Source organism: Dermacentor silvarum, chromosome 1 (genome assembly GCF_013339745.2).
Source record: "Dermacentor silvarum isolate Dsil-2018 chromosome 1, BIME_Dsil_1.4, whole genome shotgun sequence".
Taxonomy (NCBI): domain Eukaryota; kingdom Metazoa; phylum Arthropoda; class Arachnida; order Ixodida; family Ixodidae; genus Dermacentor; species Dermacentor silvarum.
Window position 1 is genome coordinate 6,724,577 of NC_051154.1, and position 18,644 is coordinate 6,743,220.

An 18,644-nucleotide genomic window follows, 5' to 3' on the forward strand; every position below is an offset into this window, starting at 1 on the left:
ACGTGCGTGTATGGCGTTGCTTCTCGTCATTGCAAAATCATAATGATTTTGGGCCCTTTTTTGACAATGAGCTGCGGGATTTGTCCTTCAGCTACGGTGCCTGAGCTGTAATAGTGTATTTGTCTGCTTATCGCGTGCTGCGTGTTCGGTCGCCCTGCCACAGACATTCCGATTTTGTTGCTGCCCAACGCGTTAAGCATATCACGAAAGAAGTTTGATGCCATTCTCAAGAAAGTAGGTGGTCACTGCGGGACGTGAATGCGTTAGCGGCATTGCAGCAGTGTGCGCATGGTCTGGAACGTCTGATACAAGGCCGGACAAAATTAGTGGGTAAAGCAAAGTTACGTAGCCTTGTGCTGCTGTACTGACTTTCCCATAATTTCTAATTAAAATTGATTACTTCCACCGTTACACAGCTCGTCCCTGCATGTCAGTCGGCTCAGCGTAACCCTTTGCTTCCTTGCTTCTACCGTGGGTAGCGAGCACATTCCCCGAGCTAAATTTGTCCAGTGATAATTAGTGCTATCGCATACCAAAAAAAATGTGGTTGATCCCTCTTATATAGGAATCGGTATAGAACGCGAAAGTGAAACGTGTCTTCACAGAAGTAGTGTAATGTTTATTGCACATTGATATATAATGTCTATTGGTGTTTTGTGGCTAAAGCGCCCTTAGGCGTTGATGCACCCACGCTGACGCCTGGTGGCACGTCTCCTCCATCACGACTACCAACGTCGATGACCATGAGCAACCGTCGTGCATATGGAAGCTGCACTACGCTGCACACGCTAGCACAACGCGAAAGACGAAGCACGTAACTGACACACTCATACAACGCGCAAGACAAAGCACGTAACTGAATCGTCACCGAGTCAAATCAGCGCGTACAGCGCGTCGTAATTGCAGCCTCCGCGATCAACTTCAGAAACATTTTCAGAGCTAATTGCGGAGGCCACGCTCCGCTGTGCTGAGTACGGTGAACGCCACCTAGGTGGCGTTGGTAGTGCTTCTTGATGCCAGCGTCCCTTCGAATGCTGGCATCGAGGCGTCGTAGTGCTGAGACCACCGAAGCGTTCACTGTCGGTGCGCGTTAGTGTCATAATGCAGTACTTCTCTTTTCTACTCGTAGGCGGCGGCACCGCCCCGAGCAAGAGCGCGGGTACACGGAGGAGTGTTAGATATATAAGGCGCGTCTGTGTAGCTCTCTGCAAATGCGTTTGTGGCGCAATGGGTTAAACGCTCGGCGATCTATCGTCGCGGACCGAGAGGTCGTGGGTTAGATTTCCAAATTTTGCATGTTTGTGGAACTTTTTCTTCTGGTTTCTTTCTTTGTATTATGTTCGTGTACATTGTAAGCTGACGTATTTCCGTGACGGAAATACGTCAGTGAAGTCTTGGTGGACCCCGGCATAAAACACTTTCGTGTTAAAAAAAAAAGCAGACAAGCTTCTCCTAGATCACCGTTTTCAAGATATCTTGCTATGTAAGCGGGTCATATTTATTTGAAACAAAAACAAGAAAATTGATAAGTTTAGGTTTGCTGGCAACTATGCTGAATAAGTTACTGGAGCGCTAAACACACAAAAGAAAAGAAAGGAGGGGGACAGACGTATAAAGGCGAAATGTTTAGAAGCTTTTCTGCGTTTTTATAACATATTTTTATTGCGATTATATGGACACTCAAGGAGGATTTCTGCCGTCGCCGTGAGGTTCCGTATGACGTCAATGGCGATGAAATCGTCGCCGCGCGCCCTTTCAGGGAGTGAGGGGAGGCGACGTTTAGCTGCGGCATCAGATGCGTATTTATGCAAAAAAAATCTCACAGTTTCGCCCTAAGGGCGAAGCAATGAATGCGATAGCAACACAGCAATGTCCTACGAAGTAAGGTGAGCGGCTTTGGTAGCAATATGAATTGTAGTAAACATGAGCTGATTAAGTAAGCAGGTGTGCTGCGGCGTAAGTAGACCGACATGAAGAGAGACTCGATGACCACGAGGAGGCGCGTGTGAAACGGTGGTGTTGATGAGAAGCGCTTCCCGTGGGCAGCGCGTGCGAAGGGACACACCTGTAGCGCTGCACTGCCGACCCGGGCAGCATTGCATGTGTAGCGTGCGTTGGAAAATGTGGCCCGACTATTACTAACTGATTGAACAAGCGTGGTGTGAGCGCGCACAAACAAACATGAATAGATCACACTGAATGACTGCAGACAACGACTGTCATAACACTGGCAGCAAGCATACGCCGCAGCGGGCGAAGGTACGTGCGGTCTATCGCTTCAACGGAAACTGAGCGGCGAATGCACGGCGCATAAAGGTCAGAGCCGTGTGGAGATAAGAGACGGTGCGGACGAGCGACGAGCGCGGTTGTTGGCAGCGTAGAAGTGCGCCCCCCCCCCCCCCCCCCGCGCTCCCTCCGGAGCTGGCTTCCCGCTTGCTTGCGCGTGGGTGATTGAGTGCGTTCGCTCTCCGTGATAGCGCGCGTCCCCGCACGCTTCCGCTCGGGCATACGGCGCGCGGCGAAGATTTTATCTATAGGGAACCTCACGGCGACGGCGACGGCAGAAATCCGGTAGAAGTGTCCATATAATTGCTATCGCAATAAAAAAATTCTTTCTAACCGGACGCAGTTTGTAAACGCTAATAACTGTACTTCTCGGTTTTATAATGTACCAGCAGGTGTTCCTCAAGGCTCAGTCCTGGGTCCACTTCTCTTTATAATCTATATTAATGATCTTCCGAACTGCGTTCTTTCTTCTTCCATAAAACTATTCGCGGATTACTAATCCTTCCGATTCCCAAGAACTGCAGGACGATCTTAACCGCATAACTGAGTGGTGTTCTAATTGGTGTATGCAACTAAATTCAAATAAATGCAAGGCCATGCGCATATCTTGTAACACTGCCATTCACACGTACTTTATTAATGGTGCACCAGTGACGTCAGTTACCTCTTACAAGTATCTCGGCCTTCACATATCAAATAACCTTTCTTGGCATTCGCATATTGACTATGTTACTAATAACGCTAACCGCATGCTTGGTTACTTGCGCCGTAATTTTAGCTCTGCCCCTTCCTCCTTGAAACTAACTTTATACAAAACTTTAGTTCACTCCAAATTGGAGTATGCTTCAGCCATCTGGGATCCGACTCAGTCCTCATTAGTTTCCACTCTAGAGAGTATTCAAAACCGCAGTGCAAGCTTCATCTTGTCTAATTACTCTCGCTATGCAAGTGTCTCATCAATGAAACTAACTCTTAACTTACCTAATCGTTCGTCACGCCGCAAATGTTCCCGTCTCTCCCTTTTTCACAAAGTTTTTCATTTGAACCCCCTTTTAAAAGAAACCCTTCTTGCCCCTCCGTCTTATATTTCGTCCCGCACTGACCACAGCCTCAAAGTCGGGGTGGGGTGCCTTTGTGCCGCACAGACCGGTACAGTGACTCATTCATCCCTAGGACAAGCATGGACTGGAATCGCCTTTCCGCATCAGTCGCACTCATCACCGACCCTACCAACTTCAAGACCGCTGTTCAGAATGCCATTTGTTAATATTTTTTGTTTGTATTTTTACTGCATTATTTGTTTTTTGACTCCACTCCTTTCGGTAACGCCTTCGGGCCTTGAAAGTATGTGAAATAAATGAATGAATGAATGAATGAATACCATAGGGTCGGGGCCGTCGGGCGATCGTGGCGCCGACATGAAAGAAGGGAAGCACGGGTGGATGACAGGCTCCTGTGGGTTCATGGCCATGTCTTCCCCATGAAGTATCGCGCCGGGCACAGCTTCTGGCGTTTCTTGCGCGAAGCGTTACAGCCATTTTCCTTTTCCTGCTAGATCAATTTTTCTTCGTACTTAGACTCGAGATTCATTTCGATAGGTTGGACGTAAGGTCGGATCCTCCTCAGGGAGAATCCAAACATGGGGAAGTGCGCCAAGTATGCGAGAATGTATAAAAAAAAAAAAAAGAATGGGAGCAAGACCACGAGCCAAAGGTGGATTCTGGTGCTTTTACTTCTAGATGGTTTGCCCGTAACATCGTGGATGCAGATAATCATTCTGCCAATATCGAAACATGTTTGCGACGATGACATCAGTGCACCACGTCACGTGAACTTCACCCGCCGTGTTGGCTTAGCTTGTGAGGTGTCGTGCTGCTGGTTCGATGACGCGGGTTTGATTCCCGGCCACGGCGGCCGCATTTCGATCAAGGCGAAATGCAGGAACACCCGTGTACTTAGATGTACGTTAAAGAACCCGAGGTGGCCAAAATTAATCCGGAGTCCCCCACTGCGTCATGCCTCCCAATTATATCGTGGTTTTGGCACGTAAAACCCCAGCAATTATTAGAGCTTTAGAATAGGGGCCTCAAACGTATTGGGACCTCAAACATATTGGGGCCCCAAAGAAATAGCGTCGAAGCCACTGCGCATGCGCAAGACGGAAACTGTGTTTGGGTTTTGCGTCGGGCACGCTATTTAATCGATTTAGCGGGAGCCCCAAAAGCTTTCGTCAACAAACATGACGGTGCCCATCAAAGCGACGGCTCTAACCTAGCCCAAAACTGATTCGTGGTAACGCGTGAAGTTCGTAAGCTAGAAGTTATTGCGGTTATCGCTTTCTCTCAACTAACATGTGTAATGAAGATTGATTCATTATACGCCGCTGATTCCGAATTCAATTGTCAATTTCATGGCTCGTAGGCCTATCACGGATTGACTTGGCTGGGTGAAGGTGCGTAAAGTTGGTTACTCAAAACCACCGTGCTCAAAACTATGCGCAACAAGTTGGATGCTGCTAATAGAATAAGTTCTAAATTGTAATTAAAGGCAAAACACGAAAGTCTAAATTAATTTTCTTATCATAAAATATTATATTTTATTTTAATATTTGTAACAGCTTTTCTTTGAGGCTGTCGTGACGCTGCAAAGGCAACACGCTATCCGCAAACGCAAAACGCCTATTCCAAAACTCTTCATTCCTGCATGCCCCAACGCTAACACCCGCAAAGATCTTTGGGGCCCCAAACTTTAGGGACCTCTATTCTAAAACCAGATAAGAAAGAATCCGGGGTAGGATTTCTAGTGCATAACAACGTAGCGGGCAACATTGACGAATTCTACAGCATTAATGAAAGGGTAGCAGTCGTCGTAATAAAGCTGAATAGGAGGTACAAAATGAAGGTAGTACAAGCCTATGCACCAACCTCTAGTCACGATGATGAAGAAATTGAACAGTTTTATGAAGATGTTGAACTAGCAATGAGAAAAGTGCAAACTCAGTATACTTTAGTCATGGGTGACTTCAATGCAAAAGTGGGGAAAAAGCAGTTTGGTGAGCAAGCCATTGGCAACTACGGCATCGATTCTAGGAATGCAAGAGGAGAGATGTTAGTAGAATTCGCGGAAAGGAATAGGCTCCGAATAATGAATACCTTCTTCAGGAAGCGCAGCAACAGGAAGTGGACCTGGAAAAGCCCTAATGGAGAAACAAGGAATGAAATAGATTTCATACTCTCTGCCGATCCAAGCATAGTGCAGGATGTAGAAGTGTTAGGTAAGGTTAAGTGCAGTGACCATAGGTTAGTGAGGGCTAGGATTTCTCTCAATTTGAAGAGAGAGAGAGTGAAATTAGTCAAGAGGAAACAGGCCAACCTAGAGGCAGTAAGGGTAAAAGCAGACCAATTCAGGCTGGTGCTCGCAAACAAATATGCAGCTTTAGAACAGGAAGATGAAGATAACATAGAGATAATGAACGAAACCGTAACTAGGCTGATCTCAGAAGCAGCAATTGAAGTGGGAGGTAAAGCACCAAAGCAACCTGTAGGGAAGCTCTCCCAAGAAACAAAGGACCTAATAAAGAAACGACAAAACATGAAAGTGTCCAACTCAAGAGATCAGATAGAATTCGCTGAACTGTCAAAACTGATCAACAAGAAGAAAGTAAGGGATATTCGAAATTATAACGTGGGAAAAATTGAGGAAGCCGTAAAATATGGACGCAGCATGAAATCAGTAAGAAGAAAACTAGGCATAGGACAAGGCAAGATGTATGCACTGAAAGATAAGCATAGTAATATCATCAGCAATTTCGATGACATAGTAAAAGCAGCAGAAGAATTCTATACTGACCTGTACAGTAGCCAAAACAACCAAGCTTCTTCCATTCGAAATAGTGATGAACCGGATACAGAAGCTCCTTCTATAACTATCGATGAAGTTGGAAGGGCCTTGAAAGACATGACCAGGGGGAAAGCGCCTGGAGAAGATGGAATAACAGTAGATTTAATCAAAGATGGAGGAGATATCATGCTTGAAAAGCTTGCGGCCCTTTATACGAAATGCCTCACAACTTCAAGTGTACCAGAGAGCTGGAAGAACGCCAACATTATACTTATCCATAAGAAGGGAGACGTTAAAGAATTGAAGAATTACAGACCCATTAGCTTGCTTTCAGTATTGTATAAAATATTCACCAAGATAATTTCCAATAGAATCAGGACAACACTTGACTTCAGTCAACCAAGAGAACAGGCTGGCTTCAGGAAGGGATATTCTACGATGGACCATATCCATGCCATCAATCAGGTAATCGAGAAATCTGCGGAGTACAATCAACCTCTCTATATGGCTTTCATAGATTATGAAAAGGCATTCGATTCAGTAGAGATATCAGCAGTCATAGAGGCATTGCGTAATCAAGGAGTGGAGGAGGCATACGTGAATATCTTGGCAAATATCTACAAGGATTCCACAGCTACCTTGGTTCTCCACAAGAAAAGTAGAAAGATACCTATCAAGAAAGGGGTCAGGCAAGGAGACACAATCTCTCCAATGCTATTCACTGCATGCTTAGAAGAAGTATTCAAGCTCTTAGACTGGGAAGAATTAGGAGTGAGGATCGATGGCGAATATCTCAACAACCTTCGGTTTGCAGATGACATTGTCCTATTGAGCAACAATGGAGAGGAATTACAACAAATGATTGAGGACCTTCATCGAGAAAGTGCAAGAATTGGGATGAAGATGAATATGCAGAAGACAAAGATAATGTTCAATAGCCTGGCAAGCGAACAAGAATTCAGGATCGCCAGTCAGCCTCTAGAATCTGTAAAGGAATATGTTTATCTAGGTCAATTACTCACAGGGGACCCTGATCATGAGAAAGAAATTTACAGAAGAATAAAATTAGGTTGGAGTGCATACGGCAGGCATTGCCAAATCCTGACTGGGAGCTTACCACTGTCGTTGAAAAGAAAAGTATACAATCATTGCATTCTACCGGTGCTAACATACGGGGCAGAAACTTGGAGGTTAACAAAGAAGCTCGAGAACAAGTTAAGGACCGCACAAAGAGCAATGGAACGAAAAATCTTAGGAGTAACGTTAAGAGACAGGAAGAGAGCGGTGTGGATCAGAGAACAAACGGGGGTAGACGATATTCTAGTTGACATTAAGCGGAAGAAATGGAGCTGGGCAGGCCATGTAATGCGTAGGATGGATAACCGGTGGACCATTAGGGTTACAGAATGGATACCAAGAGAAGGGAAGCGCAGTCGAGGACGGCAGAAAGTCAGGTGGGATGATGAGGTTAGGAAATTCGCAGGCGCAAGTTGGAATACGCTAGCGCAAGACAGGGGTAATTGGAGATCGCAGGGAGAGGCCTTCGTCCTGCAGTGGACATAAATATAGGCTGATGATGATGATGATGATTCTAAAGCTTTATTAGCCATCAACCAGTTTTTTTTTTTACAGTAACCGGTTTTCATAGCATTACCACTGTTATCAATTTGTTGTTGACCATTGTTCGTTGTGCGCCGTCGCGGCTTTTACAATTTCGAGCAAGTTCGGGACGTGCTCGTCGCCGAAAACGACTGCGCGCTTCGTGCACTAGTGTGCCGGTTTGCGCAGTAATCTTTTAAAGCTCTGCTTACACCGATTCAGACAGTGAGTGGCATCTGTTGCCTGTCCCTTTTCTTAACGCATGTTCTTGGCGTGCTAGAGACCTAAGATGGCGGCCAGGTTGATGTAAATTGACACTATATAGGTAGTGCGTGTCCCAGCAAATCCGGCCCAAGCTAATTAAAAAACGAGAAAACAAGTTAATAGGATGAGACAAATAACGCGAGATATCATAGCGCGAAAGACTTGTTTTAGCTCATCAAAACAGAAGCCGTGAGCACATCGCCGTCGCAGAATGCTGAACAGCTGAACTTCTACGCCGTAGGCAGAGATAACGTGAGAGATCGATGACGCTGAACATTATTTTGTGTTCGCGACAGCTAAAAAGCACAGTTCGTAGTTAGTATTACTGTAAATGACTAAAAATAACTTAGTACTATCTGTCATAAAATAAAAGCACTGATTCGCCCACTGCAGCGATTCGCTGGAACTTGAGAGCTCCCGGGGCCAACCAAAAAGTGTTCTGTGCAAGCATGATGTCGCTGTTGTTGATGTAAAGGGCCGACCGTCACGGCGGCACGGCCTTTTTGTTACGACGGGTTGTGCAAAAAAGGGCTGCCATAGTCGAGTGTGAAAATGTATACACAAATAAAATTGCAAATAAAAATGGCTATATTTGGCTGCGACATATTTTGAACTTTTTCTGTTTGGTTACATTTGGGCTACAAATTCTCTAGCTTTTGGCTACGCCGCCTCGTCGGACCTGGCAACACTGCCATGGGGCCAGATGATCAAACACGAAGTGGCTTAGTACTGCAATGTTGAGGCCGAACGCGAAATTTGTCTGCCAAGTTGCCGCGTTGTGTTGCGGTCGCCCAATACGACGCCTTCCGCGTTTCTAGCTGCGGTCGCGCCGACCGCAAAAAATTCTTCGCACAAGGAAAATACAAAAAGATGAACGCGCACAGAAACACTGCTCACTATAATGCGTCTTCAGCCTGTCCTCAAGTTGGCTCGCAGCAGCGTTCAAGCGACTGCGGGGGAACGGCGTTAGGCTGCCGAAATGAGCGCTGACCAATGAAATTCGTCGGCGGTGCTTCGAACCTTGTCGCTACTTAAAGAAAGCAATATATATATATATATATATATATATATATATATATATATATATATATATATATATATATAATTACTACATCGACCCAGCATTACCTGTATGCAAACGCTCGTGCAACAATTCTGATGGTGTGCGGGTCACCATGTTAATTAAGATAGAGTTAATTCAGGCACTCGAACCCGCGACCTCTGGTGGGAGTCGAACCTTTGGTGTTAATAAGGGCGAGGTTAATTGAGGCACAGTTAATTAAGGCAGCGCCAATTAAGGCACTCGAACCCGCGACCTTTGGTCGGAAAAACAATAAGTAACAACGCATACGAATGAGAACGTCATAATTTAATGAATCTCTCTTGAGCGCGCAGGCTTTCGCCTTCACCCTTTTTGGCGTATATGCTAAAGTGACTGTCAATTTTGACATTAGCTCTTTGTTTTGACGCTGTTAGGCCTACACAGACGATGTGGAGGTATAAAAGAGGTTTGAATTTAATCTAGCAGATGGCACCACGGCCTTAGCGCTGATGATCTGCATTGACGATGCGGAACGCTTTAAAATGGTTAATTGCGTTATTATTTTCTACTCCGACCTTGAAGGGTACGCGATGACGGCGAGGAGCAAACGCCAACTAGACGCCGAGCATACGACGCGGCGTGGGTGAGGATATTCAGAGGGACATTTGCCCCCGTTGTCGGCTAAGCAAACCTCAAGGAGCTGCTGAGAAAAAGTGTACTGCAAATCAAACGAAGCGCCAGCATTCAAGTAAACATCGCCATTTCTTACAGCGCCGAAACATTTGTTTTTGATATATTAAATATCATCCCCAGATCATTTAGCACATCACGTGCAAGCAATGCACCAATCAGACTCGAAATGAAGCAGAAAAGAGCGACAGTAAGCGCGAGAGTGGGGAGGATGGCGCAAAGAACAGCGGGTGTCGCTATACTCTGCTACTGTCCGCGGCTTGCATCAGGCGAGATTTTGCGCTGCTTTACGATTTTTTATTCATTTGGAAATGACGGCTCAAGGTGCATGCTGGAGCCTATTTTGTCAAATGCTTACTTTTCTTTTTTTCTGCAGACATACACTCGCTACATTCAAGTGAGTACGTAGAAGTGGAATGTCATTGTAAAAGGTAGCGGGTTATATAGATGTGCTCATCATATTGTTAGCCAGTTTCAAACCTGGCTTGCCAATGCAGGCCGTTTCAAACCCGTTTCGCCAGCTGGTATCGGCACTTGCTACCGTCTGTGCATTTCGCCGTCGTGATACGGCGTGACGCAAGACGTAGCACGACCCGCCCACACAAACCTGCCGCAATCACCCCTGTAGTTAGATTCAGGTGCACGTTAGAGAACCCTGAGTGGCCAAAATTATTTCGAAGATCCGCGCTGTGGCGTTCCTCATATCGTTCTTTTTTTTTTTTTTTTTTTGCCCTTACACCGGGAATGTTGTATTGGGATTATATGGACACTCCAGGCTAGAGTGACCTAGAATATGGGTGAGTGTCCAAAGCGCCGCGCGCATGCATAGGAGGAGCGAGGACCTTTTTGTGTGAACTCCCGCGTCGCGGCGCTGCTGTACCGGACCCGTGGGCTTTCCCCGCGGCGGAAGCCGCGCCAAGGCGGCGGGCGTCCGCTACGAGCAGTGGCGCACCGACGGGGGGGATTCGGGGGTTGTAACCCCCCCCCCCCCCCTGAGGCCGACTTAACCCCCCCCCCCTTTTTGTTGAACCCCTTTTCTTTCCTTACGCATTTGAGTACTGCAACTAAGATGTAAGACACGCAATCGTCTGCACACTCCCAAAAGCGCTTTTTATTGCGATAGCAATTATATGGACACTCAAAAGCAGATTTCTGCCGTCGCCGTCGCCGTGAGGTTCCGTATGACGTCATTTGGAGAAGAAATCGTCGCCGAACGCTGGATGTGCGAGTGAAAGGGCGCGAGGGGCGCGTCTTTCACGGGGAGTGAACGCACGGCGGAGAACAAACGCGCGTTCTGCGCCGTGCTCGCTTAAGGGCTGCAGAAGTAGGCGTCTCTGTTCTCCTTCACAATCACCATGTATGTAGAGCAAACGCGCCTTCTTCCGACGAGCGAGAGGCCGTGGGGGAGGGGGAGGGAAGGGAGGCGACGTTTAGCTGCGGCACGCAGTGCCTATTTATATCAGAGGCTCCGGCAACAGTCACCAACGCCGCACGCATTTTGAGCGAACGCGGGCAAAACGCCGATGGCGTCGACAACAGTTCTGCGTGTTGCCGATGCTGCTGCATGTCCAAGTTTATACAGCTGATAAAGCTAATATCATTACTCCGTATAGCTCTCTACAAGTTTGCTATCGCAATTGATGCTTCGCCTTTCAGGTGAAACTGCGACAACTTTTTTTTTTTTACAATTTCCCGTGAAGAAATCGAAATTAGTGCTGTTTAGATGGTATTGGCAAATTGTCACCCCCCCTGGCAGAGATCCACGGTGCGCTACTGGCTACGAGCCTGATATTTTGGTTGCTATTAGCCAACATTGCGATAATATGGCATATATTAAGTTCCACGTCACCGCAAGGTAATACCGCAGTGACTCACCGCAAAGAGAACGCGTTTGCCGGCTGTGAATACGGGTATTTCGTCTATTTCCTTCTAGCTCGCTTGGTCCGCGCTTACGCGGCTGTTTGAGTAACGCATTCCGCGCGCTTACCTCATTTAGTTATGCGTGGAATGAGCAACGTGAACGTGCTGAAGAAGAAAATAAGCTGGAGATCGCGATGACAACCACGAGAACGTGGAAGATATGGCTATCTCATGCTGACGCTTTTACACCCTATCGTTTCCTTTAATTATTTTATTTCGTGCATTCGATTTGTTTTACAAGACTGCATCCCGCGCTCTCTTGTTTCTTTATTAAGGCGAAATCCTTAACTGGGCTCTTGGGAAGCGGAATGTGTCTGTTGGCCGATGCCGCGGTACCAAAAATAAATACAAACCGCGTAACTCTCACGGCTCGATCACTTGGTATATTTACTAAAGTATAGTGTGGAAAGGCACAAATGTGTGACTAAGAGGACTGATGGGTCATGGCATTAGTAACTTGACATACTTGCACTCACGTCACGATTAACGATAACAATATGGCGTGTGGTCATATGACGACGGCCAGAAATCCCTCTGAAGCTGTGGGTGTGACGATAAAAACGTGATGAATGCCAATCTCGATCTCAACGTGTCGAACTTACCCATATATCATGAAGAACTGAGAGCACAGGTAAAGGGTAATGATAATAATGATAATTTCTGGGGATTTACTCCCAAAAATCGCAATATGGCTATGAGAGACGCCGCAGTGGAGGGCTCCGCTAATTTCGACCACCTGGGGTTCTTTAACGTGCACCTAAATCTATGTACACGGGTGTTTTATGCATTTCGCTCCCACCGAAATGTAAGCCGCCGCAGACGGGAATCAAACCCGCGTCCTCGAGCTTAGCAAGTACAACCTACCAAAGCCACTAAGCTATAGCACGGGGTGTATAGGTAAAGGGTACGCGAGAAATATACGCGGCAAAAAACAAGACAAACCAAAATAAATGAAACGCTAAAAGTGCAACATTGTATGCGTATGCCTCATTTAATAATGACGAGCAAGCGTCAGAAAACGAAGATGATGGATTACGTATGTGCAACTCGTCTTTCGCCTTGTGTTGCCGGAGCGCAAACACTAAGCGAATTTTAACATGAAAGTAACTTTAGGAATATTTATTGCGTATGCTCGCTGGTTCGTACGCAGCAAATATACTTACTGATCATTAACTACGTACTTGTAGTTACGTAATGAAAGAGGCAACAAATCACCAGAACATAAACTTTCCGTTTTTTGCTGTTATTGTAGGTAACTATTTTAGGGATATGTAGAATCAATAGCGATATTTGTAGTGCATCAAAGACAGTAATTTTCAAGACGATTTTCCACTCAATATAATGCAAGCACAAACATCGATCGTCACGCGCCATGCATGATTGTTAGTTTACGTAAAAAAAATCACACGTTACGCAATAACTATGATACAATGAGAAGTTACATGTTGATAATTTCAGAGAGGATTCACGGATTACTAAGAGAAGGCTATTGCAGTAATCACTTTTACATAACAAATTAGTAAATGGCTAGGCCAGTAGTCTCTATTCATAGTAGCTACAAGGTCGATCCACCTTGGTATCTATCTATTCATTTCTATGTAGAAAAAAAATATTTGTTTAGCTATTGGCTGGATCGAATGGCTTTTCTTTCGAATGTCTGAATTTGAAAAGAAGCTTCGCTCACGGTGAACCTTAAGGTACATAATGCGCGAAGTTTGTATCGAAGAGATAGCGTACAGCAAGAATTGTTCGTGTACGCAATCTCTGAAGCGAAATAAGCCAATAATATTGCGGCGTTAGGGCCGTCTTTGCTCTTTCTCTTGCTTCCGTTACACCTTCTCACTTTGCTCTGTTCATAATAAAATATTGCCGTGGCTAAAAAATATTCGAATAAATACATATGCATATAGCTGTAAACCACTACTGACCGTGAGCGAAAAGCGCGTAATGGTGAGCGAAGCGGTCACCGCACGCACGTAAGTATTTCACTTGACTGCGCGAGTAATTTACTTTTTTCGTTACTCTTATTCTTGCAAGCATGGTGCTATTGCCCGCGTACCTATACGAATAACGTTTCTTTTTTTTTGCGTTCTTTCCTTGCGCGGGCCATTTAGCGCGTTTCTAGGCATGCACAGTTAGCGTAATACTGTTCCCGAACTGTAGCACCGGAGCTAGTCCACGCTGATGAGTTTGACGCGTTAGTTTTTGCATTATCTTGCTGCCCAAGCACAAAGAAGTGCTCAAAGATGGGTAAGCTCCATGCAGCACCACACTGCTGAAGTAAATGCGTGGAATTTGCGTGGAAATTGAACGCAAAAAACTACAGCGCGTAGCAGACGACCCTCGCTTCCCGCGCGCTTCGCGAGCGCGAAAAGCCCACGGGTCCGGAGCAGCAGCGGCGCGGCGCGGCAGTTCACAGAAAAAGGCCCTCGCCGGAGCCGGCGCTTTGGACACTCTCCCATATTCTAGGTCACTCTACTCCAGGCGGTGACATCGACATTTCCTCTCCGTTGCGCTGAACGCCAGCGCTTCTTCCGAACAAGGCAACAGTGCAAACGCTCACTTTAAGCAGCATGCGCGCGTGACAAAGAAAGGGCGAGCGCACGCTGACGGTAACTGAACCGACCAAACTCGGCATCGGACATGTTCGCGTCTCGCGATGTCGCCGGGTCTGACGACGCCTGACCCTGCGGCGCTGGCGGTGAAAGCGAAATCTATGTTCGCAATGCTTGGCGCTTCGCCTGCCAGGCCTCCCACGTTTCCCTTCCAAACTCCCTCCGTCGTGCCGCGGAGGCGCGAAATGTGGGCGCGCACCTTGAGGAGCAAGCGAGAAGCAGCGAGGCCGTGCGTCTAGTCTGAGCGTCGCCGCCGCTGCGACGGCACCGGACGGGAGCTGCAGGCGCCTACGCAAAGCTCGGATGTGTGTGTCAAGGAATGGGGAAGTTATTCACGTGCGAGCGTTGTGCCGCGGTGGTCGCGCAGTTCCCTGATGCGTCCTTTTCTCTCGATACAGTTCGAATGGATAAACTTTTGACGTTGCCACGGTGGCAACTATTTTAGCGATGCGTTTTTTTTTTTTTTGAAATTAACCATATAGTAAAACAATGAGACCATTTATTTTTTGCTTGAGGCTTACTCGGACTCGCCAAAATTCTACTCAGCCAGACTCGCACTCGCGGATCAGTCTGAGTGAGTTCACTCACGAGTGAGTCTGCCGATTCCCTTTTGAGCTCAGCTCTTTCGTTCGCTCGGTCGTGGTGACAATAAATGAGGACTTCCTGTCTCGAGATGGCATCGAACCAGCTGTCTGGTGTAACCTATGACAAATTTTCCAGTTGCAATTGGGATATTGTAACGAGTGGGTTCGTTCCCGCACCAAGCAGCCTCTGACAGCAGATACTATTTGGTTTTGTTGAGCTTCCGGAAACACGTGCAGGATTCAAAGGACGCAAATGACTTTCATTTATTTTCTCTCAAGGCCGAGGCATTACAGACAGGAGTGGGTGGTATCAACACAAAAGAAACATTTTAGCAGCGTAGTAAGGTTACAAAAAGTAGTTAACAAGGGGTTGTTTGAATTCGTGCATAATTACGAGTGAAACAATGGAAGCGGGAAGGCGGTTCCAGTCTCTGCTTGTTGTGGGAATTGAAGTGCGTGTTCGTGCGGCAACATGGCACGTCAACTTTGAACTGATTATCGTTTCTGGAAGAAATGTGCAATGGTGGTGACAAGAGTCTCCTAAAGTAGGATTACAATGATAGATTTTATGAAATAGACATAGACGCGTGATTTTACGACGAAGTGACAGTTTAGACAAATCGAGATTGTATTTCATTCAAGTGACACTTGCTGTACGTGAGTAGTTACATAGAATAAAAATGTCACAGTTTCGCCCTAAGGGCGAAGCAATGAATGCAGCAATGTCATACGAAGTAAGGTGAGCGGCTTTGGTAGAAATATGAATTGTAGTAAACATGAGCTGATTAAGTAAGCAGGTGTGCTGCGGCGTAAGTAGACCGACATGAAGAGAGACTCGATGACCACGAGAAGGCGCGTGTGAAACGGTGGTGTTGATGAGAAGCGCTTCCCGTGGGCAGCGCGTGCGAAGGGACACACCTGTAGCGCTGCACTGCCGATCCGGGCAGCATTGCATGTGTAGCGTGCGTTGGAAAATGTGGCCCGACTATTACTAACTGAATGAACAAGCGTGGTGTGAGCGCGCACAAACAAACACGAATAGATCACACTGAATGACTGCAGACAACGACTGTCAAAACGCTGGCAGCAAGCATACGCCGCAGCGGGCGAAGGTACGTGCGGTCTATCGCTGCAACGGAAACTGAGCGGCGAATGCACGGCGCATAAAGGTCAGAGCCGTGTGGAGATAAAAGACGGTGCGGACGAGCGACGAGCGCGGTTGTTGGCAGAGTAGTAGTGCCCCCCCCCCCCCCCCCCCCGCTCCCTCCGGCGCTGGCTTCCTGCTTCCTTGCTTGCGCGTGGGAGATGAGTGCTTTCGCTCTCCGTGATGGGCGTCTTGCGCTGGAGTTTGAGGTATAGTAGCGGCGCCTGGTGGCGGCGAAAAACGACATCTGGGTAGTACCAGCTTGGATATAGTATTGAGCCCTGGCTGTGGCGAAGCACGTTTCTAGCCCGCGTTTTGCGTCGATTCGCACTTTTTTCCGCCCTGTTTCGAGTGCGAAAAGGCTCGTCACTTCTCACAGACCATGGCGACCAGGCTGCGAGCTGGCCGCAGCCTATAGTTTTACGAAAACGGACTCTCCGTGTGCCGTGGGACGTAATGCTGGAAGCAGAAGACATCGGCGACGCCGATCCGGAGAGTCCTAGCTCAGCCTCGAAAAAGCGTCACCGTCGTTACTGCTGCGTCGTGGGCTGCCATGAACAAGAAGGCCTGAATCCCAACATCAGATTCTACACCGTTTTCCTTCAAGGCCTCACGCTGCGGAGCGTCGGGCGCGCTGGATAACTGCAGTTCGTCGCGCTGGGTAAGCGAAATGGAGGACCGAAATAGCAGCAGGCATGGCTGGTGATTCACGATTCGAGACCCGGCCACAGCGACAATTAACACTTCGACTGGTGCAAAGTGGTGAAGTGACCAGGTGTGTGCAAATGACCACAAATGGTCGGGCTGATTCGGTGACAATTCACTACCCCACTACGAGACGCACAGGTTAGAGAGTTGAATGTGCTCATCCTTGACCTCAAGCCAGCACGTTGAGGCAGCACAGCAAGGTAGTATTGATTACAGCACATCGATGTTCGAGCGCTGTCATTAAAAGCTACATCAAGCGAGCAGTGCACGAGCGCGCGCTGCAGCGCGATTCGCACGTACGTACGTTACTGCGAGCTTATATATGCATTGCATCAGTTATTTATCAATTGCTAGACAGATGGCCGCTACTACAGCGCAGACATAACTACTTGTCTAGCAGCATGTAGTCAACAAAGATTGCAGGAGACCCGCCGTTTCGCGGCATGTCGAAAGACCGCTGCCGTCGCGGCGCGTACCGTCGTGCGCTCGAGCGGTTCCGTACACATGTCTGCTTATCGCTGCTGTGAATTCATTTATAGAACGCATTTCTTCGCGTTTGTGCGCCTGAATCTAGCAGCGTGCAAACCTTACCTGAAGTTCAACTTCGCACGTGCGTGACTCGCTTCACTTGCGATTGACACCGCGCGAAAACTTCGCCGCTTATTTCTTGAACGGCGTACACGTATTCGGCGTTGCATAATTTCTTGCCTTTACGCAGCATGCCAACCATGGAAAAATCATCGGCGCCCGATATTCGCTGCAAGCCGTGGTACAACACAACCGAAAGTGGCGGGTCCATATTGTAAACGTGCTTCCCGAAGCAGACGACCGAGCTTGGTACTATCCAGTTTCGGATTGAGGGCGCTTTTTAGCACCATTTTTGCAGCGCCCCCTAGGCAACGCAAGAGCCCCTACGCGTCCCCGCACGCTTGCGCTCGGGCATACGGCGCGCGACGAAGATTTTATCTATACGGAACCTCACGGCGACGGCGACGGCAGAAATCCGGTTGAAGTGTCCATATAATTGCTATCGCAATAAAACGTGTTGCCCGGTTCTGAATCGCTTCTATGCTGAGTTTAAGTGAGCTGACATGGGGATCCCACATGGAAGATGCATATTCAAGCTTGGGCCTAACTAATGTAACAGAATACAAGTACCTTGGCCGGTGGATAACTAACCACCTCAAATGGAATCGGCACATCGTTAAAGTAACCACTAATGCCTATCGTAAATTGTTTTTTCTTAGAGCATTAAAGCTGTCCACGTATCCCGTTCGCTTATTAGCGTATAAGACAATTATACGCCCAGTACTAGATTATGCAGCTATTATCTAGGATCCGTTTACGCAAACTAACATCAAAAAGCTCGAACGGGTGCAGAGAAAGGCAGTTTGCTTCATTTACAATAACTTCTCCCGCACCTTAGTAACAGAACTCCTAAAACAAGCCAACTTGCCTGCACTAACAGAGCGCAATCGAGTTTCCCTACTAAAATTCTTATATCAGCTTGTGCATGGACATTACCACATTAACATCTCTGATATAATTACATTTTCTTCCGGGTATACCACAAGACAAAGGCATCAACTAACACTGACACCATTCCGCGTAAAAAAATAATTGTTTTAAATATTCCTTTTTTCCTATGACTGTGATTGAATGGAATAATTTGACTAATATAGAAGTTACTCAGCCTTCGTTGTCTTCATTTGCTGCTAACGTCTGTTGATTAGGCTACAAGCTCATATGTGACCTCGTTCATTTCTTTTTGCCATGTTTATTCAAACTGATGTTGTTTGTATAGGCACTGTACTCCGTATTGCTTTTTGTTGCCTGCATTTGTACGCTGATATATTGTACTTCCACCCTGCTAAAATCCGTTTGGGGATTGCAGTATCTGTAAATAAAAAATGATAAAATGTTTTAAAAAGCAAAAGCTTTAAGTTGGTGGG

The 18,644-nt window shown here is 47.0% G+C and overlaps 1 protein-coding gene and 1 pseudogene across 1 annotated transcript in view; both read left to right on the plus strand.

Moving 5' to 3' along the window:
- LOC119456331 (coiled-coil domain-containing protein 125-like) overlaps positions 1-18,644 on the plus strand; it is a 260,423-nt gene that overhangs the window by 66,155 nt on the left and 175,624 nt on the right. The window lies entirely within an intron of this gene.
- The window catches only part of LOC119456338 (uncharacterized), a 31,350-nt pseudogene that overhangs the window by 10,382 nt on the left and 2,324 nt on the right, over positions 1-18,644 (plus strand).